Below are 17,686 nucleotides of genomic sequence, written 5' to 3'. Positions count from 1 at the left end.
ACACAATAAATGGTACGAGTCAAACCAAAATGTACTTATTCTACACGCCAGTGTCCGCCACTACTGAATCTCCAGTGCCACAGCAAAAGAAGAAACTTGAGTTGTGAGCTTGCAGTCTGAATTGAATGTGAAGAGATCAAATTAGCGCATGCCGCGAAATAACGCAAAAACAACACCTCTTTCTATTGCATTGTGTAGGGTTGAACGATCCATCGAAATAAAATCGAAATCGAGATATGACCTTGTGTGAATATTAAACCGCAAAGGGCTGTGATGTGATTTAAACAGTCTGCATGCAATGCTTGTGCACAGCTCCGTTATGAGTGAGCAAATGTGCAGCGGTTTTCATCTCATGCACAAAATAACAGACGTGTTGTGTTGGTGTCAGTTTGGTAACGTGCGCTGACCATATTATATGTACAGTGCTCCAAAATAATTGTTCACTACAAGTTCCTATATAAATCTTAAACAACCCTATGACACCAGGTTTTTGTGGACAGAAGAGGAGGTGAGATCGTCTCGAAGGTTTAACCAGATCCCTTAGCAATTATCCCTTTAACAAGTTTTTTCAGTTATTAGAGAAATATGTGTAATCGAGCTTTATCATCAAAGAAGACTGAGAATGGCAAGATTTATAGTGAAAAAGGAGTTATATTTTGGTCTGTTCTCGCCCAAAACCGATTGGATCGCTTCAGAAGACATGACGTAAACCATATTTGCCGTAAATGTCCCATATACATTTTAATATAAGGTTTAAGCTCTGGCCTCACATTCTTTTGAGGTTTGAGGCAAGTAAAGATGAACTTGCCTACCGAAGTGTTTGTGCACTTTTTAACCACATGGTTTTGTTGTGAGCATTGATTCATAGTGTGCGTGCTTGCTCACAGCAGCTGGGAAATGTAGATGAAGGTGAGAGTGGATGAAAGTAAATATTTGGCTCTATGTTCGAAAGTGTGTTATGGCTTAAAATACATTTAATGACATAATGGCACCAGCTTCTCATGACTGTACACGACTTAGAGGTCAATGGCGAACTGATGTAATATGACATTTTTGATCTTGTATATGTAAACATACGTGCATGTTTGTGCTCATGTATTTTAAGAGTGCACTTGTGTGTATTATGCATGTGAGCAGTCTAAGTGTGGTTGTACCCGTAATTGCACAAGATTTTGTTTGCAAATATAGCCAACACTTATCTTGCAATCTCACATTGTACTGAGTTGAGTTGCAGTTTTTTTGGGATGCATTTATGCAACGCTGATAGGCTTCCTCTCTATCTTTCTTTCTCTTTCTCTGTGCTGTAATGAAGGTTGAAAGGGAGGAAACTTGACGGAAGTTCATATTTGATCTCCCTCAGGATGTTTCCTATTCACTTTTTACTGTTGGTGAAGACATTGTCACTTTTATTACTGACTATATGTTAAAGATAAGGGCTTCAGTACGAACAGAGGGTTTTTTCAGAGAGCGACTCTGCTTGCGTCTTATGGACATGGGGGTAACTTATTAAGAATTAGTGCTGTCAGTCGATTAAATTATTTTATTGCAATTAATCACATGATTTCTCATAGTTAATCATGATTAACCACAGATTTTAAAAGTGCTGAAATTTTACTGTGTATATACTTTGTCATTTTTATTTTCTTTCTAGGAAAAAAAACCCCAAACAATATGTAACAAAGCTTTATTAACATTTTCCAAATAAAGCATTACATAGAATAAAGATAGAAATGCACTTAAACAGCACCAATTCAAGTAACATTAAGCATTTACCAAAGTCTAAGTTGAAGGTTGACTAATCAGCTTGCAGGCTCACATGATTCACAAGGATGTCAATGCACCGCTCAATGCACCGCTTTGAACCCCACATAAAAAGCGCTGCTTAAAATCCTTGTTCTGCTTTTAACACTGGCATTGCCCATGTAATGATACTTCATCCGAATTGTCCAGTGGTGACAGGTTCAAAGTTGAGATTATTTCAACTGGGAGAACTCCAACAAGCTAGCCTATGCTTTGTCGCAAGTCCCGTCTGTGTTTGTTTTGTAAAAGGTCCGTTCACCATCACTTGATCATTGACACATTGCAAAAGTTCCGCTCTACTCTAGCCAGTGTTTAGAACTCACACTGAGCTGAATAAAATGTCAGAATCCCATGTGAAAATTGGTTTTATGCATTAATCACAATTAAGACGTAAACAACGTACGTCCAAATTGTTGTGAGGTGCGGTCAGTAATACCCACAGATACAACCAAAAATCACTGGTGTATACAGGAATATACTGGTCCACATACACTTATTTTCATGCAGTGTAAATTATTTGCAGGCATTAACACATTCATTTTGACAGCTCTATGTTGAATATGTTTACACTTAGTCTGCAGGTTTAGACCTGAGATCTTTTTTTTTTTTTAACCTTGTGCAAGACATTTGTGCTATAGATGGACTGTACTTTTGGTTTGTGTGCTAAATAAAGTTGGGACAGTTCCACCTTGTCTTCAAGAAGCCATTGATTGTGGGATAGGTTTGACTGTTTGCTGTCTGTTTTAGCTTGTACTCTGATTCTTTTGATCTTTGAATGCTGAGCCAAACCAGAAAACTCAGCAAAGTTTGGAATGGTTGTTAAAAAGTTATGGGATAGTTTATCCGAAGTTCACTGAAATAAAAAATGAATACAATGTAAATCTCCTTCACATTACTGCTTGTTCAAACCTGGCATGTTCACAATACACTTGAGAAACAATGCACTTTGTGTACGTTTTATTTTGTCCTCCTCCTCCTCATAATATGGGTTTAGTGTGCTGTGCTTCTACCTTATGTAAACATAAGATCACGTATGGGCATAATATTTTGAGCATGCATATAACACTGTTTTCTGAGAGTGTTGAAATGAATGTAATGTGAAGAAGGAATCTTATTCCATTTTTTTATCCCACATGAAAATGGTGACAGAAAAAAGCCCAAAGAAAGTATTGTTTTTTACATTTCTACAGGAAAGGGCAGACAGAAGTCTGATCATTTCTTGATGTGTTGTGGCTTGTCTTAGTGTGGATTAGGTGGTTTAAAGTTATTGTGTCTCATAGACTCTCCTTCCCCATTCCTCATTTCCTCTCCTGTCCTCTGCACTCACATCACCTTTTTTATTACCCCCTGCTACCCTGACATGTCTATTCACTTTTTCTTTTCCACGGTCCCCGCTCTGTCTCTCCCTCGTGGTCTCCCTTCTGTCTAAATCCAGCTGTTGTGTTAATAGTTTTCCTGTCGCCTGGAGAGCCGAGTATTGTGATTCCATTTGGAAACTAAGACCTTTCGAGTTGAAGCGATGTTTCATGGTATTTATTTATTTTAATATTTGTTCATTTACTTGACTAGAGCAAACTTTCAGCTGTTCTCCCTTCATTTCCAATCTGCTTTGATCCATTTCTTTTTCTCTCTTGACTCCTTTCAGCCACATCTTTGTGGCTCTGGTTGGATCTAACGTCCATATTCCTTTTCAAGGGCACTTCAGAAATTGAGGTTTTTTTTTCTTCTTCAGGTCCACTGTTCTGCAGCTTTTATTGAGCTTAGTTTCAAGTTAAACATTTAATTGTTAGACAGAAAGCAAGCCTTTTCTCAGAGTATATCTGGCGTCTTCCTACAGCCTTTTCTTCCTTTCTTTTGCACTTGAACAGTGTCAGTTAATTTAATTTGACTGGACAGATCCATTTCTGTTAACCTTTGACTCAAAATTACTATTCATTGTGATTTGTCTTTGTTCTGCTTTGACTAACACAGATCTGCGCTTACCTCTGTATCAGGTAATGTAGGTTTCACTGTGGCCCCATTTACCCTCTGATATTCACATCGGTCTCTGGTGATTCAATCACACAGCACTGAGTACAAGTAAAAATGGGGGTCCAAATGTTTTGTGATTTGATCACACACACCAAATTTTTAGTTGGTCAGAAATATATGTGACCACATTTTTAGTGTTAATTGGTAGGGTTGGGAACCAAAAACAGGTTCTTGTTCAAAGCTGGCTCCATTAAAAAAAAATACAGGAACAGTTTAATTTTCATGATCTTCGGTTCCGTTAACGGTTCACGAACGTGCAATTTTCCGCCAATGTGAATGAAACACTGCACTAAAATACTCTGACAATGTTTCCTGCAGCTCAGTTATGCACCTCTACTGAAACTACAGTGTGAAACAGTGCTATCAGTGTAGTCCGAATCCTTAATGACTCAAATGAGCTGGTTCTATTGAATCTACAACGCAAAACAGAGCGCTACCATTGTATTTGGATTTTCGGGAGCATATAGATATGTATATACATTATATGTATATATCTACAGTATGTACTTATGTCAGACAGACGATTTAGCTGCAGCATTGCATCTTGTTGTTTTTCAGTGTCTCGCATATTCATTATTATTGATAGTATTTCGATGATGTCACGACAAGCGCTGTCCCCATATTGTCTGGAGACACAGATGAAAACAGTTTGTGCTCATCCCTAGTTGTGAACTACTTACTGATGTACTTGTGATACTGCAATCAAGCAATGCAGTTAACACATTGGTTGTTCATATGACAATTTGGACTACACTGATAATCTCAAATTGGCCAAATATCTGACAATCAATCGGCTTGGCCGATATGTATATTGGCCCATCGCTAGTCTAAATACTATTGCGCTACACCACATTGAAGGACTGTCTAAATGCCTATTTGTCATCCTTTGTGCAACAAAAAGGGTTATAAACCTATGCACAAGACTTCATGATAGATCTTCCAGGCTAGACATCAAAATGCAGTGAAACAGATCATGTGCAGCACACACGTTTCAAGTTAAGTTAAAACATCTGAACGACAAATATCAAAACATCATGCTTGTGGTTGGATTAACAATTGAAGTATATTTCGATGCAACAATGTGCCGCTTTTTTTACTTTGCGTTATCAACATTATCAACATATAAACAAACAGGGATGGGCACGAGTACTCGTACTCTGGTACTTGGATGTGGCAGCAATGATCGATCATGAAAATGATGATCGATGGTGATCATGCATGATGTGACTTTTAATTCAAAATCCAGTGTCAATTACCTGACAACTAAAAACAAACATGTCAAAGAGGGAGCTTATTTTTAATTTGATATATGACGCAGCAATGCTATCATTACGATAATCAAAAGAGTATAATTAACCGTGTTTTGAACACCTGTCTCTGCAAAACGTTTGCTAAACACGTTTTATTATCATTTAATGTAAGAACTTTGACTCGTTAATGGATATTTAATAAAAGTGAATGTTTGTCACTGACTTTAAACCTCCCTGTCCTGGGTGCCGAAGTGTTTGCGTGAAGCAACACACACCTGCATCTCGATGAAATAAATGAAGATTTTTCCGCACGAGATTCCAAGTTAGAAGTCTGATATAAAGTGTCATTCTGTTGCACTTTCCCCAGTTGAAAGGTGGAAATTCAGACTTTCCAAGTTGAATGAAATACTTCATGAATCACTACAGCAACAATTCGGAGCATCATGGCTTTCCTCACAGGAACGAGCACACACAAGCGCACGCACACACACACACACACACACACACACACAAACAAACATTATATTTTGATTATGCAATCTTTTGGACATTATTTTATAACAGCCTATAATAATGAATAGAGGATACACTGGAACAACAAGATGCAATGCAGCAGCCAAAGACATTTGTCAGACATGTTATTATATATACAGTTATGAACATGTAATTGCCACTCAAGTACTCTGAGTATTCGAGTAGACAAAATGGCCAAAATTCCCATCCCTAGTAACAAAGTGATGTAGTAAGTTATGTATGTAGTCACAAAATCAGAGATGAAATCCTCCCTTGATTAAGTCTGATTACAAGTTGTTACAGGACACTCATTTGTAACTGTGAATACCAGGTGTGAACAACAATCTGTCTCAGCTTACCGCTTCAGTTTCATGTTATCCTCCGAGATGGATGTTATTGTAAGGTATAAAGAGTGCCTGGGCCAGTCTCCAGCCTATGTGAATAAGCAACAAGTCTGGCTACATCTGTCTCCCTCTCTCCACCTGCCTGCATGTGGAAGCAGGGCTGGGCTACTCGTGCGTGGCCTGAAGGTGGAAGTGTAATTTCCTGTGGCAGACAGGCTGGGAACAATTGTTGGGGGGTAGATGAAGAGAAACAGGCTGTGAACACGCTGCCCTACGTTAACACAAAGAGGCAGGCTGCTACGTGGGCGCAGAGGCAAAATCAAAGGGGGTAAAATGGATAACCAAGCCTCCTCCCACCCTTTCAGGAAGGTTTGTGTTCAGCCAGGCCTTGGGTTGTTTTGTTTTCTCATGCTGAGAGTGGGGAGCGCAAGAGAGGTACATTAGTGTCACCTCATTGCCATTTTATTACGCTCCTCTGTTCTTCTGGAACGCCTTTTTAATATGGAAGTAATTGAGCTCTGATAGAGCAAATGCCAGGATATTTTGTGTTTTGTGTGTATGTATGAGAGAGACAGTCTTGTGCATGCATGTTTGTGATCTTCTCTCAGTGTCTTTATCTCCATCAGACAGTCACAAAAGTATAGTGTGTGGGTGTGTTAAGGCTGGGTATACTTAGTTTTTTCTGCATTCCAGACTGGATTGTGCCTGGTCGACCGTGTTGCCTTTCAAAAGTACATACTCTTGACCGCGAGTGAACACGTACGCTTTCGATGCATGCACACTACGACAGCTTTGTGATACTCTTTTAGTACAGTCAACGACAGGTGCATGCGCCGATGATGTGCACAGATGAGGAATGTCTGCGTGTTAAGAAGATCGGGGCTGCCCGCAGGCAGTTCGCGCAGACTGATGACGAAAATTGCGTCACGCATACTGTGCGCGGAGCGATCAGCAACACGGACGACTAAAGTATACTTTGGCCTTTAGGGTTTTATGATATACTGGTGCTACTGCAGTATCGGGGCTTTCAAGCATAAAATTACCAGTGGCGCCATAGTATTTTTTTAAACTGTAGTTTATCGACACTACGGTAGTACAATAAGTAACATTGCATATGCTGTAGTTAATATTATTTTCTCCGCTACAACTATGTAAAAAAATATTGTTCATTGTTAGTTCATGATACCTAATGCATTAACTATTGTTAACAAATAAAAACGTATTGTAAAGTGTTACCAAATATGTAATGGAAACAGATTGCTACTCACTTTACAATACATTTTAAGCTTTTCTAACTATTTTTCTTCATGAATTTTATTTGGTTGATTTAAAAATGATTTCATTTGTCTTTTGTATAAACTGTTAAGAAATAGCATAATAACAGAATACTCACTGCCCCGCTATAAGAAACAAAATGAGTGGTATCACTATACCACTTGGTATCGTTATACTTTAGCTGGTATAGTATTGTAAGATATGATTATTGTATTGTGACAGCCCTAGTTTGTGTGGAGTTTTGCCAACTGTTTCTCAGAATGCGTAAGTCCCTTCCATCTTCAAATATTGTTAATGATATTTAATGTGATGCTGTCCCTTTCTGATTGGATTATAGGACATGATACAGCTAAGATGTACAACTAAGATCACATTTTACTGTCCAAATAAGTGAATTTTAAGCGACTTCAGAAATGCTGCGTTTTGTGTCTCATTTCCCAGTGTTATTGCATTATGAATTCCAACATTCTCACAGATCTGCACCACTTAGCACATACAGATGAACTGCTTGTAAAGAGCTATGATGGTCTGTGGTAGTTTGTGCCAAACTCCTGTGAAGGAATAATTTTGATAGTGACTAAAGCTATGTACTCCAGTTTCACTTTAACTTAACATTCGTGTAATGGCAAATGTTTTTGGTCGTTGCAGGTTCACACATACAGTGTTTATAAAATGCAGTGACACTGCAACCATATACCTTAAAAAGTCATTAACATTTTGTATGACAGTTAATCGCCATAATTGTGAAAAGCCTTAAAACACAATGTATTACTCGCAATTATTTGTATGATAATTAATCGTTAGCCAAATGTGATTATCGTGACAGCCCTAGTTACTGACATTTTAACTGATGTATGTAGTCATGAATTCAGGGGTCCTTCCTTTTGATTAAATCTTATTGGAAGTGTTCACAGGAGGTGCATGCAAATACCAGGTGTAAACGATTATGTGTCTTGGCTAACAACATGTTATTGGATCACCAGAGACGGATGTTAATACTAGGTGTAAACAGTGTCTGCCAAAATGGGAGAGCAGGAAACAAACCTGCTCTTTGATGGTGACATCTGTATTATAAAGCATTGCTTTTTTTCTGTTATATATTTGTTTGTTACTTAAATGTAAACTTGAGTTTGAAATTCAAACTTAAGCTCAAATTTTCTCTGGGTCTCAGTACAGTTTTAGAGAATATATTCTTTTGTTGTAGCCCTACTACTTTGTCTGTGCTTATTTATTATTCAATGTTAAATGTTTATCTTTGCTGTTTTTATCTTCAGCTCTCCCTCCGAGTTCTAGTTTGATGTAGGCTGTTAGAGATTGGAGTTGTAGTTTTGTCAGCTTGCCGCCTCTCCTCTATCGATCTATTGGGAAGAACTAACAGTTTTTTAAACCCATACGGCCCAGGGAGGATGTGTATTAATCCTTGGTGTTACCTTTAATAGAATGATCAACTCCTGATGCTGTGCACGCCATAAATCTTCACCCTGCTCGCTTTCTTCCTCTTGTCAGAAAGTGCAAGAGTTTGCACGTCTCCTGCCGTGCACTTTCCAAGTAGTGTGTTTTATTTATTTTTTATTTCCTCTTCCTTATTCTGTGGAGGGGAGGGATGGTGAAAATGTCTCTAAGATTTCTCTTATATGTTCACATAGCAAACCATGCTTAAAACAGTTAAATTAAAACCAATGCTTGCTTTAAACGGTGTACTTGGAAAAATCTGCTCAATAATAGACCTGCTGTTTGGGATTCATGCAACGCCTTGCTCATTAAAAAGCAAAGCACTTAAGTGAATGTCTTTGACCCATTGGTGGCTGTGGAACTCATTAGATTTTTCCTGCTGTATTGATTCCTAAGGCAGATATGCTAAAGCCTGGTGTGCTGTATCAAAGCCCCTTTCCCACATTTGTCTTTTAATTTACGTTGGATCTGAGTGTTTGCACAGTCCTGATACAATTCTGTGAATCGTCCAAATGTATTTCATGCGTGGGTAATTTTGCTCATCTACCCGCAACAGGCGGGCGACCTGTAAGACGTTTTGGAGTGACACATGACGAGAAACACTGTTAGTCACTAAGACACGCGTTATTATATATTTTTATGAACAGACAAAAAAAAGCCGTCAATGCTCGTGTCTGATTCGCTGTTTGTTCAGAGGCGTGCAGCATGAGCCTGTCATGTGGAACAAGCGCATGTAAAGAGATTTTTTTTCTCTGTTTCATTTGTCTAAAAACTGTTTGCAAGAATAATATCGTCTGTGAGAATGCTGCAAATGATCTCTGATCATCTCAGGAGGTTCTGCGAGTTTAGTTCGCTTTATTTCCACGCGGTTAGCATGCATTGTGAACGCAACTCTGCAGGTTCAGTAATATATATCTTTGTATTAAAGAAACAAATATGAGGGGGCCTGGGTAGCTCAGCAAGTAAAGACGCTGACTACCACACCTGGAGTCGCAAGTTCGAATCCAGGGCGTGCTGAGTGACTCCAGTCAGGCTTCCTAAGCAACCAATTGGCCCGGTTGCTAGGGTGGGTAGAGTCACGTTGGGTCAACCTCCTCATGGTCGCTAGAATGTGGTTCTCTTGCTCGGTGGGGTGTGTGGTGAGTTGTGCGTGGATGCCGCGGAGAATAGCGTGAGCCTCCACACGCGTTACGTCTCCGCGGTAACGCACTCAACAAGTCACGTGATAAGATTATTTATTAGACATGTATAAACATGCAGGTTGATTTCAGTAGCTTTTTAAATTAATATTTTTCTTGTTTTCAACTTTCTTAATCAGTGGCATGACACATAGACAATATTCTTCAGTCACAAAGCTCCAGAGAACAGTGCAAGAGGAGGAATCTCATATTTAATGTATGCGCACATTCTCACACATAAAAAGCAACAGGCCCTGCTCGCACTAACCACACACATACAGTAGTCTTCATGGAAAGAGCTCAGTTGGCATACTAATCGTAAGAGGGTCCATCTCATTAGCTGACTCCTCATGCTGGGACTGTGGCAGCGGTACTGTTTGTACACAGGACATCAGGAACATCTAAATGCAGGAGGCTGGCATGCAGAAAGACCTGTAGGTGCATTAGACCTGGCTTGCATTGGAAAAAAGGTCTTCCTTGTCTCCAATAGCAGATTCTTGTGTTTCTTAACAAAGCTCTTCATGCACTTAAACAAGAATGGTCCTCAGGAAAGGTTTAGATAAGATCAGGGCCTGACATTTGGCGTGGGTTAGCTGGTATTGCTTACAATTTTAACCATTCCTGCATGTTCCATGTTCATAATGCAGGGAATTTTATTTAATTGGTAAACCAATATATACAGATGAACAAATCAAATCAATAATCTTGTCTTTGCATCAAACTGTAATTCCAAAATCTGCAAAAATTAATCAGATCTTCTGCGTACCCCTCTAACCCCCACATCTCTCCCTTTCTCTTGTGCAGCTTTTGGCAGCTCAGTGAACGCTTGTTGAGTTTAGTGTGAGGGCATGCAGTGAGGAAGTGCATATTTGCTGAATTTAAGATGGTACAGATCTATAAACCTGTTATTTTGACACGAGAATGGCGCCACTGTAAGCGAGCAATGCGATTAATACTATCGCTCCTGTTTCTGATCAACAATGCTGTCGACATTGCAAGCGAGACATTGGAGCAATCAAGTTTTGCTGCCTTTCATGTTATGGTGCTCCCTCATAATGGGTTACCAGAAATGCTTAAACATCTGTTACAGGTCTCTCATTTCCATCTATCTCTAGAGCTCCATTTGATCTATACAGGTATTTTTTCTGCCATGTGAATTAGTCCATTTTAATAAATATGTAATATTATACATAAACAATAAAATAGTTATATAAATACTATAATATTAATAATATACTAAATAAGACCATATATTATCTATCTTTAATATTCATATTATATTAGCAATGTTCCCCCAGGATTTAGTCTGTTAACATTTTCAGTGCATTTTGTCAACATTAAACAGACATTTTATTTAATGTAACTGGTGAGAATTGTCTTGTACTCTTAAAGGGATAGTTCGCTCAAAAAATGAAAATTCTGTCATTACTAACTTACCTTCATTGCAAACCTGTATGACTTTCTTCTGTGGAACACAAAAGGAGATTTTGGGGAGAATGTTAGTTTCAGTCACCATTCACTTTCAAAAAGAAGATGCAGTGAAAGTGAATGGTGACTGAGACTAACATTCTGCCCAACACCGGAGTTCCGTGGAATAAAGTCATAGAGGCTTGTACACTGTATATGAGCCATGTACAGTTGAAGTCAGAAGTTTACAAACACTTAGGTTGAAGTCATTAAAACACATTTTTTAACTCCACAGATTTCATATTAGCAAACTATAGTTTTGGCAAGTCGTTTAGGACATCTACTTTGTGCATGACACGAGTAATTTTTCCAACAATAGTTTACAGACAGATTGTTCACTTTTAATTGACTATATCACAATTCCGGTGGGTCAGAAGTTTACATACACTAACTGTGCCTTTAAGAAGCTTGGACATAAAATGATTTCAAGCCTTTAGGCAATTAGCCAATTAGCTTCTGACAGGCTAACTGGCTAATTGGAGTCAATTGGAGGTGTACCTGTGGATGTATTTTAAGGCCTACCTTCAAACTCAGTGCCTCTTTGCTTGACATAAAGGTAAAATCAAAAGAAATCAGCCAAGATCAGAAAAAAAATTGTGGACATCCACAAGTCTGGTTCATCCTTGGAAGCAATTTTCAAATGCCTGAAGGTACCACGTTCATCTGTACAAACAATAGTACGCAAGTATAAACACCATGGGACCACGCAGCCTTCATACTGCTCAGGAAGGAGATGCATTCTGTCTCCTAGAGATGAATGTAGTTTGGTGCAAAAAGTGCAAACCAGTCCCAGAACAACAGCAAGGGACCTTGTGAAGATGCTGGAGGAAACAGTTAAACAAATATCTATATCCACAGTAAAACGAGTCCTATATCGACATATCCTGAAAGGCTGCTCAGCAAGGAAGAAGCCACTGCTCCAAAACTGCCAGACTACAGTTTGCAAGTGCACATGGGGACAAAGATCTTACTTTTTGGAGAAATTTCCTCTGGTCTAATGAAACAAAAATGTAACTTTGTCAATAATGACCATCGTTATGTTTGGAGGAAAAAGGGTGAGGTTTGCAAGCCGAAGAACACTATCCCAACTGTAAAGCATGAGGGTGGCAGCATCATGTTGTGGGGGTGCTTTGCTGCAGGAGGGACTGGTGCACTTCACAAAATAGATGGCATCATGAGGAAGGAAAATTATGTAGATATATTGAAGCAACATCTCAAGACATCAGCCATGAAGTTAAAGCTCGGACTTCCAAATGGACAGTGACCCCAAGCATAGCTCCAAAGTTGTGGCAAAATGGCTTATGAACAACAAAGTCAAGGTAATGGAGTGTACACAAAAGCCCATTACAAAGCCCTGACCTCAATCTGATAGAAAATTTGTGGGCAGAACCTAAAAAGCGTTCAAGGAGGCCTACAAACCTGACTCAGTTCTGTCTGGAGGAATGGGCCAAAATTCCAGCAACTTATTGTGAGAAGCTTGTGGAAGGCTACACAAAACGCTTGACCCAAGTAAAAAATTTTAAGGCAATGCTACCAAATACTAACAAAGTGTATGTAAACTTCTGACCCACTGGGAATGTGATGAAAGAAATAAAAGCTCTCTCTATTATTATTCTGATATTTCACATTCTTAAAATAAAGTAGCGATCGTAACTAACCTAAGACAGGTAATGTTTTCTACGATTAAATGTCAGGAATTGTGAAAAACTGAGTTTAAATGTATTTGGCTAAGGTGTATGTAAACTTCTGACTTCAACTGTAAGGGGGGAATTCCCTCCCGTTTTCAGAAATTAATTTCAGGCCCTGTTAGATGTGCACACACACACACATGCTGCTCATGTGAGCTTTATATGCAGTGAAGGATAAGTGAATTGCTGGTCTTTGCTGCTTGTATAGATCCCACAGCAGAGAATAATATTAGACTTGGCTGCAGATTGTGGCTGTGCATTTGGGGATGTGTATGTGTGGGTGTTTGTGTGTGAGAGATGCAAAGAGAGAGTGAGTGTGTGAGTGACCTTTAGTGGTTTGGCTTCCATTGGGGGCAGATTAATTACTCTGTAGCATTAGTTTGAAGGGCCCTGTGCTGTCAGTATGCAAATGTCACCTCATGAACTTCAGCCGCTCTGATTAGGAGTGAATGTATTTGCCTAATACATTTTTTCATCGACAAATATGTTTTTCCTTCCTTAGCCTCCGTTAACTTCCCTCCTCAGCACAATTGAATGGTTCCTTCTACTTTAAAACTGAGATCTATAGGGGATTGAAGGCTACCGTGTGCCTGAGTTGTCTTCATTGTGTGTGTATCAAAACCCCTAAGGCTCTTAACATACTCTATTATAGTGACTCCAGCCAGGTCTCCTAAGCAACCAAACTGGCCCGGTTGCTAGGGAGGGTAGAGTCACATGAGGTAACCACCTCATTGTCGCAATTAGTGGTTCTCGCTCTCAATGGGGTACATGGTAAGTTGTGCGTTGATCGCGGAGAGTAGCATGAGCCTCAACATGATGGGAGTCTCTGTGGTGTCATGCACAGCGAGCCACGTGATAAGATTCACGGATTGATTGTCTCAGAAGCGGAGGCATCTGAGACTTGTCCTCCGCCACCCGGATTGAGGTGAGTAACCGCACCACCACAGGGACCTACTAAGTAGTTGGAATTGGGCATTCCAAATTGGGGAGAAAAGGAGATAAATAAATAAATAAAAAATACATATGTACTATACATGGTCGACCGATATGGGTTTTTTAATGCCCGATGCCGATATTCAGAGAGCAGGGTGGCCGATAGACCGATACAATGCCGATATATCACACAATTTAATATAGTAAACAACAAACATAAAATTGCTAAAAACATATATGAACTCTTATTTAACACTATATTTGCTCAATTTCACACAAAACAAAAAATATATATATTATAATTTAAATGGTAGATAGCAGTTTCTTCAGATTTCTGTAAAGTCATCAAATTTTTGTAATTTATTTTCACGTGAAGAAATTAATATATTAGGAACAAGGAAATAACAGTTCACACAGTACTCCAGCAACCATGGATGGCATGTCCACATTAGCAATTGCATTTTCTCAAAAAATACACAATCAACCAATTGTACATACAGTGCATAGTGAATAAGACATTTACTTGTAGCACATGTGAAGCACTTTTCCCTTGGGCTGCATCCAAAAACGTAAGCAGCTGACTTATTACCTTGCTGCCTAATCAGTTAATGACTTAACTGACAGCTGTTTTGAATGAATGGAACTCTTAAGGAAACTGGTCTCAGAACAGTTTGAAAAGCACCTTATCCTACCTCCGTATACAGCCTCCGGAGGCAGCATTTTCCTGGTTTCGGACGCAACCTTGGAGTAGCACTCACGTGCTCGTGCGGGTCCAGCGCGAGTCTAAATCTCCTGACAGTTTATATGGCGTGGATCGCCTGCTTGGATTGTTACGGAGTGACCGTCGTGATTTGTGAATCAGAAGAACTTTTGATCCTAAAGTTTTAGATTCTGGCTGATGGAATACGTGCTTCAGAGGAAGATATTAGATGAGCGCTCGACGGGAAGAAAACGCTGGATTTTCATGAGGTTCGTGATTACATCTGTTTAAACGAGATATCTGCATATTTGCAAATGGTATACAATAGAAATTTTATTGATATTTGCTCTTTATCATTAGGGAACTGTTGAGGAGAGACTGTAAGAATATTTGTTTCAGAGGAAGATTTATGAGCACTTCACAGGATGCTGGATCTGCTGAAGTTCAGAATCAGAAGGATCAGAATCAGAATCAGCTTTATTGCCAAATATGCTTACACGTACAAGGAATTTGTCTTGGTGACAAGACCTCCAGTGTACAACAATACAAAAACAAGACAAAAACAGCAGCAAGACATAGATAATAATAAAAAATAAAAAATAATTATACACAGACACACACATACATACATAAATACACATAGGTAGTGCAAATCTAATACAATATGTTATCTTTTATTTACAGTGCAAATACAAATCTGTTATGTACAGTGCAAATGTTTTTTTCCAGAGGAATGAAATGGCAGAAGAGGTTGGATGTGTTGGATAAATATAAAAAAGACTAAACTGTGTATTGCACATAGTTATTGCTCAATGGAGCAATTTAACTGTTCATGAGATGGATAGCCTGAGGGAAAAAAAACTGTTCCTGTGCCTGACGGTTCTGGTGCTCAGAGCTCTGAAGCGTCGGCCAGAAGGCAACAGTTCAAAAAGGTAGTGGGCAGGGTGAGTGGGGTCTAGAGTGATTTTACCAGCCTTTTTCCTCACTCTGGAAGTGTACAGTTCTTGAAGGGGGGGGGGGGGGGCAACCAATAATCCTCTCAGCAGTCCGAACTGTCCTTTGTAGTCTTCTGATGTCCGATTTCGTAGCTGAACCAAACCAGACAGTTATTGAAGTGCAGAGGACAGACTCAGTGACTGCTAAGTAAAACTGCATCAGCAGCTCCTGTGGCAGGTTGAATTTCCTCAGCTGGCGAAGGAAGTACAACCTCTGCTGGGCCTTTTTCACAATGGAGTCAATGTGGGTCTCCCACTTCAGGTCCTGTGAGATGGTAGTGCCCAGGAACCTGAATGACTCAACTGCTGCCACAGTGCTGTTTAGAATGGTGAGGGGGGACAGTGTTGGGGTGTTCCTCCTAAAGTCCACAATGATCTCCATCGTTTTGAGCGTGTTCAGCTCAAGGTAGTTTTGACTGCACCAGACAGCCAGCTGTTCAACCTCCCTTCTGTATGCAGACTCATCATCTCGGATGAGGCCGATGACAGTGGTGTTGTCTGCAAACTTCAGGAGTTTGACAGAGAGGTCCTTGGCGATGCAGTCATTGGTGTAGAAGGAGAAGAGTAGTGGGGAGAGCACACATCCCTGGGGGGCACCAGTGCTGATTGTACAGGTGCTGGAAGTGAGTTTCCCCTGTCTCACAAGCTGCTGCCTGTCCGTCAGAAAGCTGGTAATCCACTGACAGATAGGCATGGGAACAGAGAGTTGGTGTAATTTATTCTGGAGTATAGCTGGGATGATGGTGTTGAAAGCCGAACTGAAGTCCACAAAAAGGATCCTTGCATATGTCCCTGGTCTGTCCAGATGTTGCAGGATATGATGCAATCCCATGTTGACTGCATCATCCACAGACCTGTTTGCTCGATGAGCAAATTGAAGGGGATCTAGAAAGGGTCCAGTGATGTTCTTCAGGTGGGCCAACACCAGTCTCTCAAATGGTTTCTTTGGGACAGAAATAATAATTGAGCGTTTGAAGCAGAATGGGACTTCACACTGCTCCAGTGATCTATTGGAGTACAAGCACTCCAGTTAAATATTTATATATTTATATATATAACTTAACTTTTCACATTTATTTTGTCTTGAAACTACTTTTTTCCTGAATAATCGTAGGGAATGATGTCGTAATGAAATCAGACACGCTCCCCTCAAAACCCCAACTCAAGTGGTTACAACAGACACATACTACAACCAGGGGTAAACAGTAATGTCTCTTGCCTGTCCTATTGTCAGATCGACCAAAACACATCTTAATACCAGCAGTATACAGGGTCTATGTCTCCTGAACATGATCAAATGAAGGGAGCTTTCAAAGCTCTATGTTTGTGTGTATGAGAGAGAGAGAGAGAGAGAGAGAGAGAGAGAGAGAGAGAGAGAGAGAGAGAGGGCAAAGCAGAAAGTAAGTCCACGTAGAAATGCTGGACTCTGGAACTCTGCTGTGCTGATTTGCTACATATCACATAGGTAAAATCCCATTATTATAGACTACTAATCCTCACCTGCTGGCAGGCTGCTTACTATCACTTGCTCTCTTTCTCTCCCTCTCTCTGTCTCACACCATCTTTTTCTTTCTCTGTTCCATTCTTTCTTTATCCCCAAGTGAGACACTCTGGCAACGGCATCCGCAGTCAGGCGCAGTTGTTAGTGTTCCTGCTGGTTTGTTAATTGGCATATATATCACATGGGCAGCATAAGGTATAAACAAGATTGGCAGTGTCTTTGATCTGTAAAAGCAATCACATATTTTGAGTCTGACCAGTGAGACATAATTCCTCATCGACAACATAGAGGTCTCTAAATGTGACCATGAACTCTTCATATTATGATAGGGAGTTGAATGATTTAGTATGTTTCTTTTTTTACCCTTCAAAATGCCGGCAAGATATTTAAACCCTCATTAATTTTTTTTTAACATGAGTGTAAGAATAAAGGTGCATAGTAAAAAAAGATCTGCAACACACTGTGCATACATAAATATGTGTATAACATATATGAATGATTCATAGCTTGAAGCCAATATCTTTGCATTATTTATGTACAGTGTTGGCTGGCTGGTTGG

At 39.7% G+C, this 17,686-nt stretch overlaps 1 protein-coding gene across 4 annotated transcripts in view; it reads left to right on the top strand.

Annotated features, from left to right (window-relative positions):
* The window catches only part of LOC127412491 (bifunctional heparan sulfate N-deacetylase/N-sulfotransferase 2-like), a 202,432-nt gene that overhangs the window by 70,113 nt on the left and 114,633 nt on the right, over positions 1 to 17,686 (top strand). The gene's annotated exons all lie outside the window — the stretch shown is intronic.

This window comes from Myxocyprinus asiaticus, chromosome 21 (genome assembly GCF_019703515.2).
Source record: "Myxocyprinus asiaticus isolate MX2 ecotype Aquarium Trade chromosome 21, UBuf_Myxa_2, whole genome shotgun sequence".
NCBI lineage: Eukaryota > Metazoa > Chordata > Actinopteri > Cypriniformes > Catostomidae > Myxocyprinus > Myxocyprinus asiaticus.
This window is presented reverse-complemented; position numbering and strand designations above follow the sequence as displayed.